This window comes from Alnus glutinosa, chromosome 2, assembly GCF_958979055.1.
Source record: "Alnus glutinosa chromosome 2, dhAlnGlut1.1, whole genome shotgun sequence".
In the NCBI taxonomy this organism is placed as follows: domain Eukaryota; kingdom Viridiplantae; phylum Streptophyta; class Magnoliopsida; order Fagales; family Betulaceae; genus Alnus; species Alnus glutinosa.
Genome location: NC_084887.1, coordinates 15,209,446 through 15,222,635, shown reverse-complemented (window position 1 = coordinate 15,222,635; position 13,190 = coordinate 15,209,446). Strand labels below are relative to the sequence as shown.

The window sequence follows — 13,190 nt, the reverse complement described above, 5'->3', positions numbered from 1 at the left end:
ATGACTATCTTGCCCTATGAGGCATGACTACTACTGCTTTGTATAATTATACTAACTCGCTTACTATATCTATTTTGAGGTATTTCAGTAGAAGCTCTGAAGTGTCATTTAATTCTCAAGTCTGTATTATATTTATATATAATCTGTTGCCAATAATTAACTCTAATAAGTTAGTAATGTCACGTGAAAATTCAAAAAAATTCACTTACGCTTTTTGTAAAAGCGGAGCGTTACATTTTACCAAGGATTGACTCAATCCAGCCGCAGCATGATTGAGTTAATGAATGGAGGTGCATTTCTGAATTTGACTGGAGAAGAAGCATATCAGACCTTAGATCAGTTGTCAGACAACTCCCAGCAGTGGGATTTTTCGAGCTATCAGGACAAATCTGCTCGCATCCAAAAGAAGGGAGGCATCTATGAGGTGAAGGAAGATATGGAGCTAAAGATGAAATTAGATGCCCTCTCTACGAAGGTCGATGCGCTAGTCATTGGAAAATTCATCAAAGCTATTCCATCTGTGCCAGTCCCATTTACTCGACACAGACTTGTCCTTCTTTGCCAACCTTTGTCGAGACATCATTGGAACAAGTCAATGCTTTCAATGACTTTAGGAAGCATTCCAATGGACCATTCTCTGAGACTTACAATCCTGGGTGGCGAAACCATCCTAATTTTTCGTGGAGGCAGAACCAACCAATGAATCAAGGGGGTCCTCTCATCAAACCCATAATCAATACCCCCCTGGATTCCATCAATTGGTTCAGGGTCGTCAAGCTACTGAAGCCCTAGCCTCTTCTTCACAATCCACATTAGAGGTCTCTCTTAAGGCATTCATGCAGTTTACAAACCAAGCTATTAGTGAAGTGAAGAATGCCACCATGGTGAACGCCCAAGCGATTGCCAAGATAGAGGTTCAAATTGGTCAAATCCCAAATCACTTGGGTGAGAGAGAGAAGGGAAAGCTTCCTAGCCAACCCGTGCCCAATCCGAAGTTACAATGTACTGGTGAAAGTTCTTATGCGCACAAGCAGGAGCATGTACATGCTATTGTCACACTGAGGTCTGAGAGACAAGTGGACAACCAAGTGATTCTTCATGAAGAGAACCTTGCTAAGCCTCATGGGCAAGATAGTGGCAACAATGAGGAGAAAGAAGAGGAGCCATCTAAAGCCACACCCATCGTTGATGATCCTCCTAGGTCATTTGTGCCTAAGGTGCCATACCCAGACAGATTACTAGCGCCTAAGAAGGGAGGGAAGTTTGAGGATATTCTTGAGGTGTTCAAGCAAGTTCAAATTAATATCCCATTTTTGGATGCCATCTAGCAAGTGCCATCTTATGCCAAGTTCTTGAAGGACTTGATTAAAGTTAAGAGGAAAACCAATGTCCCGAAAAGAGTTTGTCTGACCAAGAAGGTTAGCTCAATCCTTCAATGCAAGATGCCATTAAAGTACAAGGACCCTGGGTGTCCTACTATCTCTTGCATGATAGGACTCAGCCGAATCGAGGGGGCTTTATTAGATCTTGGAGCAAGTGTAAATCTCTTACCCTATTCGGTTTATCTGCAATTGGGGTTAGGAGAATTGAAGCCAACATCCATGACAATTCAATTGGCTGACAAGTCGGTGAAAAGACCACGAGGAATCATTGAGGATGTTTGGTAAAAGTGGACAAGTTTTATTTTCCCATGGATTTTGTTGTGGTTGACACAAAGCCGGTTCAAAATGTTGGGATTCAGATACCGATAATTTTAGGGTGACCATTATTAGCTACGGCTAATGCCTTGGTTAATTGTAAGACAGGGGTAATGAAGATCTCTTTTGGTAACATGACAATGGAGCTGAATATCTTTGATATCAGCAATCAACTGTTAAAGTATGATGAGGTTGAAAGTGTATGTTTGATTGAGGAGATCAAGGAGGACACTGTAGATGAATCAAGCATTAAGGACCCCCTGGAAGCATGTCTTGCTCAATTTGGAGAGGATTTGAATTTAGATAAGTTACTTGGGCAAGCTGATGCCCTTTTGGAGTCTACTCCTCTGGTGAGCAGTAAGAATGAGGAGAACATAGATCAATCAAACACTGAGGACCTCTTAGAGGCATGCTTTGCTCAATTTTGAGAAGATTTGGATTTGGACAAGTTACTTGAGCAAGCTGATGCCATTTTGGAGTCTGCTCCTCTGGTGAGTAGTGAGAATGAGGAGGCAGCAATACCTGAGCCTCCCAAGAAGGAACTTACACCTCTACAAGACATTCTTAAGTATAAGTTCCTAGGTCCAGAAGATGTTTTACCAGTGAGTAGAGCTTTGGATTTGCTTGATGGTCCAGAGGAAAAATTGCTAGATGTTTTAAGAGAGCACAAGGAAGCTAACGACTGGACTATTGATGATAGCAAGTGGGTGAGCCCGATTCATGATGTGCCTAAGCGGGCTGGTTGGACAATAGTAAAGAACAAGGACGACGAGTTTGTGCCAACTCGTATTCAGTCAGGATGGAGAGCATGGATAGACTACCGCAAAGTGCATGCTGGCACGAGGAAGTCTTATTTTTCACGCCCATTCATTGATCCAATGGTAGAGTACTTAGTGTGGAATGAGTGTATGAGACGGCCCTGTTGGAAGATTCTGGTTACTCGGAGTGATTGTCGTCTTTTGTGTGAAGTCTGGCTGAAGATTGAAAACTTAGCGCTTGTGGGAGAAAACACTCATTCTTTTACTTATCACTTGATCTTGTTTGTTTGTTTTGTTTTGTCTTTCAGGAGCAGTATCTGCCATTCAAGATTTGGGGAGAGTTCTTCTACGGACACCCGACTTACATCGCCCATTCGGTATTGTATTTTTAGACACATTGGGGACAATGTGTCATTTTAGTTTGGAGATGGGTTAGACATTTCTGGATGCTATTTTTGTTATTTTTATTGCTTTTGTGTGACAAATTAAAAAAAAAAAATTGCTATGTTGTTGATTGAGCGTGAATACATCTTACTATGGTTTGCATATCATTAGAAATCTGAATATGTTGACTCATCTGCTGGATTAGAGAGACATCACTTATTTTAATTGAAATTCATAAGCACATTTGCATTGATTCTTTGGGGTATGAAATTTGAATTAAGGAATGTGTATCATAAGATTTGTAGGATGATTTGTTGATGAAACGTTGGCTATTTAAATAAATAAAAAAAAAAGAAATAAAAAAAAATTCATCAGTTTGAGTTCTCATTGAGTAACCGGGCCTCTTGACTTGAGTAATTAAGCCCTTAGGGATGTTTCTACATCCAGTGCCTTAAAACCATCTAGTTAGGGAGTCACTGGCCCAACACTTGCTATATAGGTCAATTAGAAAGCTTAATGGAGTCAAGCATTGCACAGCCTGCACATAAAAACAAAAACAAAAAAATTCACATTTTAATTTAAGCCTTAGTTGTTTTCATCTGATAAAATTCCTATAAATTTTGGGGTAGATAAACTTTGAGAAAAATTGAAACCTCATGAGTCTATGTTAAATCTCACTTTGCACTTATTGGAGCATGTGTTGTCTCAATTTCCCAGCTATGAGTTAAATGATTTATGATGTCTAATGTGATTGTGATGTTCACCTTGTTAAGCCTACTCATGATATAAGAACCATCTGTTTGTATGGAAGTTTTTGTTTTAACAACAACATAGTGCTTTAAAATGTTTGTGGGTATCATTTCTGGCAAACCCTCACGAGCCTGTACTTGTCCTCTAGGGAGTCCTAGGGTTTTAAAAAGCTTGTTGCAAACGCTAAATACAATCGTCTCTCCCACGAAAGTGGATTTATGTTTCTTGATTTGATTTGATTTTTCATTTTGTTTTGCTAAGGGACTAGCAAAATGTAAGTTTGGGGGTATTTGATGAGTGCTAAATATTATATATTTGGACCTCTTAATTCACATTTATTAAACCTTTAGCTTTGTTATTTTTTAATGCTTTTTGTTCGTTTTTGTATTTTGGTATTTCGCAGATCATGGAGAGAAAACAATAGTTTTAAGGTGAAAAATTCAAATTTTGGAAGTTAAAATCGGATTGAATTAAATTTCAAGTTCTACACAAGTCATAGTATTTGGGCCATAACTTTCAACTCAAGCATTGGATTAATGTGAAATTAGTGGCGTTGGAAAGCTAATTCAAAATGCTACAAATCATTGTGAAATAGAAATTTCCTAATGCGAATGTTTGCTACATCATAAGTACTTCGCAATATAAGAACACAAATTTCCTTGCTCCTGGCAGCTGCAGACACTCCAAACCCTAGCATTCTTTTCTCTTATTAGGGTTTTTGAGGGGTAGAGGTGCCATTTTGAAAATATGGCCCTAAACTCTAGCGTTCTTTTCTCCTATTAGGGTTTAGAGGGGTAGAGGTGCCATTTTGTAAAAGTTTGGTTTAACCTAATCTTCTGCAATAAATACCCCATGCTAGGCACCACTAGAGCATCAATTTTTCTCTTCATAGCACTTGTCTTAGCTCTTTTCTTTTGTAAGTTACTTTGTTTTTAGTTCTTTTAATTTAAATTTTTCATTCTTCTTTATTTCCTTGTTATTTAATTTATCGCTTTAATTTAAAGTTATTCAATTTTCAGTTGTTCTTTGATGTGTGTTTTAATGAGTACTCGTAAGCGCACGAATCGTTTGCAATATAGTGTGTGCAAGTGTGAGGTCGAATCCACAGGGAAATAGTTAAATATTGGTGTCTTGTTTAATCAACTTCATTTTAACCTAGTTCCAAAGGTTTGAGGATTGATTCAAGAGTAAAAGCTAAAAGAGATGAAATGAAATGTGCAAATTAAAAAGAACTAAGGCTAAGGAATCCACCAAACCAAATCCAACAACTCACACTTCTTAGTTTCTACTTGAACACCCAAAGACCTTTAAGCTTAGGGTGTCATTCAAGTTTCTCAACCACATACTCTAGAACCATTAAATGAATCCAACTCAAAGATAAATCACAAAGAGTACCCATTTGAAATCAAATCATCCAATGTATCCATTCAATGAAAAATCACAATGGATATCATCATTCAAACCGATAAAACAATGTATCCATCGGTTGAAACACATTAAATATCTTATATCTACCAACAACCACATTCATTGCAAAAGATAAAGCATTTAAATGAATGGAACTTAAATAACAAATATGATATATCATCAAATGTGCAAGTATTATAACAAGAGTGTGAGTGTCATCAATGGGAAGGTTTCATCCTCAACCTTAGTTGAGGTTACTAGCCTTCCATGACTAAGAACACCACAAGAAAATGAAGAACAACCATGGAAATAAAAGGAAAGCTTTACAAAAAGAAAGTGTCTAAGAACAAAAGCTACTGGAATACACTACAAAATGCACGAAATTAAACCTATCTACTATTCTCTGAACTCTCTCAACAAGGAGGTATGGCTATGGCTTTTATAGAGGGAAATCAGGGCTAGAAACCCATGTAAAATGACTCCTCTAACCCCCTCTAGGGTTCCTTTCTTGCTAGAGACAACCAAGGTCATGCAACCAGCTTGTTCTGCTGCGAAAATCAGAGGGAGAATTGCTTTTTGTCATGGAGAAGCTCCTGATTGGGTGTTCTGGCACGCTTCTGCAAAAGTAAGTTCTAGGAAATTTCGATCGATCGACTTCAAGCAAAATTCGATCGATCGACTTTTAAGTTCGATCGATCGATCGAGTTCTTCAGAACTTCCAAATTTTCCAAGCAATTCCACATGAATTTTGTCATTCCTCACTTATTAACCTACAAAACATAAAAACGCAAAAACTAACCAAAGCATCAGAAAAAAACAAGGCTAAATGTCTAACTTATGTAAATCAAGGGGTCCAAATAGACAATATTTGGCACTCATCATTCTTTTCCTTCTTTTTTTTTTATTTATTACTTATCTTTTATTTATTGTTATTTCATCTCCGTTCTTCCTTTCTTTCCCATTGTTTCAATTTATTGTTTTCTTTTTATTTTTATTAAATTTCTGTTTTTCTTTTTTTCTTCTTCCCTTTTATTATTTCATGATTTCATTTCAAGAGTTTTGGTGTTTTTAGTCATGAGAGGCTAAAATCCTTAATTAAGGTTGAGGATGAAACCTTATCAATATAACACCTATGCTCTTGTCATGATATTCATAGATTTAATGTTCTTATGTATTTTCAAATTCCATGTCAATTTATTGAATTGTATTCTTTAGATTGATGAATTTTTTATTTGATGTTTGTTGTAATTCAATCGATGGATACATCGATTGATTTATTTGAGATTTTGGTATTAATTGTGATTTCCGGATACAATAGATGATTTCAATTAAAAAGGGATAATCGTTGTGATTTGTTGAGTTGAATTCTTCAAATATTTTCATGCTTTAATTTGTTACTCAAGAATTTGAATATCAAGCTTATTGAATTGAATTTATGAATAAAATACAAGTGTAGGGTGTTTGATTTGATTTGCGAATTTCGATACCTTAGTATCTTTCTTTATAAATTGTTCTTGTTCAGTTTTATTTTCGTTTGTTATTTTGTTTGACAAAAAAAATTCCAAATCTTTGGCTCTAGGTTAAAATTAAGTTAATTTAAATAAAATTGATTTTTCTTCTTTACACACACCTCCTTGCGGTTCGACCTCGCACTTGCACACACTATGCTACATACGATTCGTGCGCTTGCGAGTTAAATAAATTTACACATCAAAAAGCTTACTCTGAATAACTGTGTTAATGGATTGGGCATTGTACTACGAACTTTTCTCATTTGGTCCAAAACATTTTGTTCTCACGAAGTTACTGATTTTTTATTTTTTATTTTTTTTGAATTAGAAAGGAACACAAACTAAAAGGAATTTCAAGTCATATAGACCAAATTTAGAATTAAATTTATTTTTTGCAACTTTTTTCGTTACCTGATTTAGAAGTTCTATGAGTTTTTTTGTTGAGCTTTTTGTTTTAACATAGTTTTAAGAGGCGAAAATCTTTCAATTGCATCGTTGGCCGAGACAAGACTTGAGACGAAATAATTTAAATTTTCATAAAATGTCCAAAAGCCCTGAACCAGTCAGACTCAGACCCTCCAAACTTGAAAGGTTTGATAATTAAAAAATAAATAAGTATTGTTTAATTTTGGGTTTTTGCAATGTTGAAGAAGATTCCATTTGAATTTGATTTTTTTATTATTATTATATTTATATAAGTTAATTTGAATGGTTTTGGGTTGTATGCAATTATTTTCCCGTTTAAATGCATTGTAATTGGCTTATATGGTCCAAATCAATTTAATATATAGTGACATGAATCTGTATCGTACGAAGTATCACAGATATGGCAACTTGCACCCACGCACCTAGCTGCCTGGGTTAGGATTTGACTTGTATCCAAGTTGCACTAATAAATTTCAATTTTTTTGAATAATGGCTATTTGTGTCCATACTGTACAATATTTACATTTGGTTGTAATTAAAACTCATTTAACATGTATAAGTTCCCGACATATGGATTTTACACTGATGCTCCGTGTAAAATGATTTTTAGAAAATTATTTCGATATTTTTCGGTGTTTGGTTGGGACGAAAATAATGATCAACGAAAATCATTTTCGATTTGACAGTAAAAGCTTTTTTAATTTTCGGAAAACGATTTACGATTTTTAAAACCGTAAATCGTTTTCCGAAATTAAGCTCTTCGTCCTTACACGCATGTTTGATATCCGATTGTCAGAATTTAGCAATTGTAGGTCGTCGGAATCCAGTCGGCGCCGGAGTCCGACAACATCCGATCGCCGGAATCCAGCCAACGCCGGAATCAGGCCACTGGAATTCTGCCGGCGCCAGAATCCGGCCACCGGCGGACCAAATTCCGACCGGAATATTGCCGGATTCCGGCCAGATCTGGCTATTGATGCAGCCAGATCTTGCCAAAACAGTTGGGATCCGGCCGGATCTTGCCAAAACGGCCAGGATCCGGCCGAGTATGACCGGATTCGGCTTGATCTGGCCAAAATGCCCGGGATCCGGCCGGATTTGACCTGATCCGGCCGGATCCGGAAGACTCCGGCATGAATCCGGCCATTTTGGCCAGATCCGAACAAGCTTTGTCTCCGGAATCGGCAACATCGATTAGACGTTGTCGGATTCTAGCGACATTTGCCAAACTTTGATTTTTGCATTTCATAATTTTTTCGTGCGAACCAAACGCCGAAAAATATTTTCGAGAAAATCATTTTTTCTGAAAATAATTTCGTTAAAATAATTATACGACGGAAATTATTTTACGTCGAAACAAACGGAGTATAAAAGTAAATGTGTATAATATATATATATATATATATATATATATAATATGTGTGCAAATATCATTAGCTTTATGTTGGTGTAAAAATCATATATTTAAGACAGGTCCCACATCCGGTATAAATCTGTGTTAGAAATATCATTACGATAATATATATGCCCCTAGATTCCCTCTTCATTTTAAAATACCCCGTTACTTTGCATTTCCGTGTATACCTAACGCACCAAATAGAACGACAATAATAATAAACCGACAATGACAATGACAATAAATAGGAAAATGAAAGGAAAAAAAAGACAATAAATGATAACATTGACTTCTTCAACCCGCACAGAACCTTCTTTATATTATTTTTTTTATTTTTTTTTTAGAGATAACCATCTTTATATATATAATTAATCCAACAAAACACATGCACAAATTAATCCTTCTTTATATATATAACTAGCTTCTTCATCACACAAATCTTCCCCTGGCCTCCTCCCACTGTGACCGGCCATGAACGGAACAACCCAAGCAGCTGAACCAACATGGCCTCAACTCCTTGGCAGCAATAACTGGGAAGGCCTTTTAGACCCCCTCGACCTCTCCCTCCGCAAACTCATCCTCCGCTGTGGCGACCTCTGCCAGACCACCTACGACGCCTTCAACAATGACCAGAACTCCAAGTACTGTGGCTCCAGCCGCTACGGCAAGCCCTCCTTCTTCCACAAGCTCATGTTCGACGCCGCCTCCGACTACCAAGTCGTCTCCTTCCTCTACGCCACCGCCAAAGTCAGCGAGGCCAAAGCCTTTCTTCTCTACTCGCAGTCCCGCGAGTCCTGGGACCGTGAGTCCAACTGGATTGGCTATATCGCTGTCACCACGGACGAGGTCAGCAGCGCCCTGGGCCGACGTGAAATATATGTCGCATGGCGCGGCACAACAAGGAGCTACGAGTGGATTGATGTGTTAGGTGCTGACCATGCGTCTGCAAAGCCATTGATGCGTCCAAATGCGCCGGATGAATTTGACGATGATGGTGATAATGAAAAGGTGCCAAAAGTTCTTTGTTGTTCAGCTGTTAAGCTGTTCTCTGTGTATTTGTTTCAGTTGTTAAGGGAAAAGCTCATTCATCGAAGAAAAAAAGAAAAGGTGCCGAAAGTTATGAGGGGTTGGCTTACTATTTACATCTCAGACGACCCAAAGTCACCCTTCACAAAAACAAGTGCCAGAACACAGCTTTTAACAAAGATCAAGGAGTTGACACAGCAATACAAAGATGAAAAGGTAAGCGTGACATTAACGGGGCACAGCCTTGGCGCAAGCTTAGCGGTCTTGAGCGCTTTCGATTTGGTGGAGAATGGTGTTTCCGATATTCCAGTTTCAGCTATTGTTTTTGGGGGCCCACGAGTTGGGAATAAATCATTCAATGAGAGGTTCAACAAGTATACAAATCTGAAGGTTTTGCATGTGAAGAACACCATTGATCTAATCCCGCACTATCCAGGGCGGTTGATGGGGTATGTGGACACGGGGATTGAGCTGGTGATAGATACAAGGAAGTAGCCGAGCTTGAAGGACTCGAAGAATCCGAGTGACTGGCATAATTTGCAGGCCATGTTGCATGTGGTGGCTGGATGGAATGGGAGGAAGGGGGATTTTGAGGTGAAGGTGAAGAGGAGCTTGGCTTTGGTGAACAAATCTTCGGAGTTTCTCAAGGATGAGTGCCTGATACCAGGCTCTTGGTGGGTGGAGAAGAACAAAGGGCTGGTGCGTGATGAAAATGGGGATTGGGTTTTGGCTCCACCCGATGACGAGGACCTACCTGCCCCCGAGTATTGACATGGGACATGATGAATGGAATGGTTTGTAGTCTTTATTTGTTCGGATTCTTTTTTAATTTATGTTCCATTCAAACTCATCTGTCAAATTCAGTTTATATCGATTAATGTTATCATATTTGAAGTAACTTTTTATTTTCATATATTTTTTAAATTGTCGTGGTATCAAAATTAATTTAAACATTCTTATAATTGATCTAATTTACAAATCGCTCTATCGAGTTAAATTCTATTAAAATTTTTGACAAATTCAGTTAGGCATCACGTCAGCGCTAATAAGATGGCGACATGTGTCGATCTTAATAAAAAAATATTAAATATATGAATATATAAAACTTAACAAATTATTTAAAAAAAAAAATTTGAAAAGAAAGAAGAGGTGGGGCAACCACCCCCAAAGGCATCTAAGGGTGGCGTGCGGCGACTCTCAAGGGCGGGGGTAGCAGCACACGACTCTTAGGTCCCTTTAGGGTGGCCTCCGAGCTTTCCTTGGCCCCTAAGGGTGGCCCAACCCATCTGTAGATATATTTATATATTTAATAATTTTTTATTGTTTTATTAAGATCGATACGTACCGCCATCTTATTGGCGCTGGCGCTGACGTGGCGCCTAATAGAATTTGTTAAAATTTTAACGGAATTTGACTCGATTGAGCGATTTGTTAATTAGGCTAACGATAGGGATCTCTGAATTAATTTTGATATTACGATGAACGATTTGTAATTTAAGCCAAGAACAAGGACCTTATAAGTGTTGAATGTTACACATTCAAGCCCTTTAACTTATATATGTTAATTCCTTAACATTGTTATTTATTTGATTTTGTGTTGTTTTAATGTTTTCAGGTTTTAAATAAGAGTAATGATTCACTACCACCTAAATATACAACTTTTCACCACATTAATTTATTTTTAAAAAAAAAAAAAAAAAAAAACTCAAAAAGTAGTAGGGAACCACCTTGCCACATAAGCAATGTGGTAAAAAGTTGTATCTTTGGGTGGCATTGAATCATTACTCTTTAAATAAAGATGCAATTAATTCCATTGATTTTGAGCTTAAAACACACTTTGAGAAGACCTAGAAGATATGTTTAAGCTTAACCAATCATAATATAAGACTTATATGATGTGGTTAAGTTTAATCAAATCAAGTGAAGGATTAAATCAGAATTTCTCCACTAAGAGTCAAAATCAGATTAGGTACAAATTTGGATTCTGCATATGTCTCAGTATTTTAATCATAACTTTTGGGTCAGATATTGAATTGCAATACGATTGGTGGCGTTGGAAAGCTAATAAAAAATGAAACAAATATGTTAGAAATATATTTTTCCTAATTCTGACGTTTACTATGCCAAAATTGCCTTGTAATAAAAGACCACAATTCTGGACGAATTTGGAATCCTTTTCCTACTTGGATTGAAGTTTCAATCTCCTACTTAGACGGGAAGACTCAAGAGACGATTTTTCTAGAGTTCCAAGAGCTTCTAAGCCTTTCCTAGTCTTTATAAATAGAGCTCTAAGCTTTAAGAGAAGGTGTGCTTGTGCTTGTGCTTGTGCTTAGTTTTAGACAGTAAATTCTTCTTGGGGGCTAGAAGAACATGGCAAGAGGTCATCCAAACATCACGATGAGCAGCTAAATTCTTACAAAGGTATTGATGTAGCCCTTTCCAAGTAACAATGATTTGATTGTATTTTAATTTGGTATTTTCTATATGCATGATGGTTGTATAACTGTGAAAATTGATCTTAATGTTTATATTCAATCATTATGAATTTATTATCTTGTCTTAGAAAATCTTTTATATTGATTGAACTCAATCCTTCATATTTTTTGTGATTATGTGCATGATTGTTATACAATGATTTTAATTGACATATGATCAAGAGGGTTAGATAGGCCATACCTAGGGAAGACGGATTGTAGTATTACACCCTAGTTTAATGTAGTTTAGGTAGACAATTCGTACCAACCGAAGATGGGTTATACTTTTCCATTGATTGTGTGTATCCTATTAAAGACGTAGGTAATCCATGCCTAGGGAAGAGTGGAAGACGGGTCGTACCGTATCTTAGTGGTTAGGTGGACGGTCCGTGCCAACTGAAAATAGATCATACTTATTCTTTAGAGGTAATTTCTTGACTATTTGAGTGAGACAAGCCCTATATCATGCATAGTATGAATTTCCCTTGTTAATTTATGATTGACTATTGTTATGCGGTGAGTGGTAAAATCAATCTCCTATTCTTTATCTCATCACTCTTTTCTTTACATTTATGTCTTTTTGCTTTTATATTTATTTTTAGAAAAATCAAATCAAACATCTTTTTAATTAAGTTATATTTAATCTTAAAAAAACTTGATAGCAACACCTACGCAGTCCTTAAATACCCTTAATATAGCCATATTCTACAAGAATTCGTACTATTGCCAGTGGTAATTATTATTATTGATATATTTTGGTAAACAAAAGACCACATCTGGACCAATGATGCAATTTTTCCTAAAAATGACCTAAAACATGTCACATCAACTAGTGTAAAATATGTGTGAAAAGTATTTTGAAAAAGAAAGAGACTTCTAATTTAATCGTGTGTGTGCAACGTGTAACAAAATATTAAAATGCAGAATTTAAATGAGACAGATGCTTTGTCAACGAAGTGGAAACTTAATTAAGAGAAAAACAACTCTGGGGAAGTCAAACCCAAGAAATCTACAATTCAGAAGACAAAGCTAATAACAAGACAGTAACACTCACATACCCTTATGCAGCGATCATATCTTGCACTCTGACATATAACCCAACGTAAAGCCTCCCAACCAAGTCACCTACTTGAAGGGGTCTTCAATGGATTCCTTTACACCTTAGGCTCCTCCCTAAGATAGATTTTAACACGAGCACAACAACAGCATAATAGCAACGGCTTGAGAGCAAACTGTTCAGCACAATAACTCCTAAATTATACTCTTTAAGCACTAAGGAATTCAACACTGAATTCTTACAAATTACATGCCTAGATGCCTCTATTTATAGGCTACAGAAGACCTAAATTGAGTTTGGAACG

At 36.9% G+C, this 13,190-nt stretch overlaps 1 pseudogene; it reads left to right on the top strand.

Annotated features, from left to right (window-relative positions):
- The first annotated feature begins 8,732 nt into the window (after window positions 1-8,732).
- Window positions 8,733-10,253, top strand: LOC133861953 (phospholipase A1-IIdelta-like; annotated as a pseudogene).
- The last annotated feature ends 2,937 nt before the right edge of the window (window positions 10,254-13,190 follow it).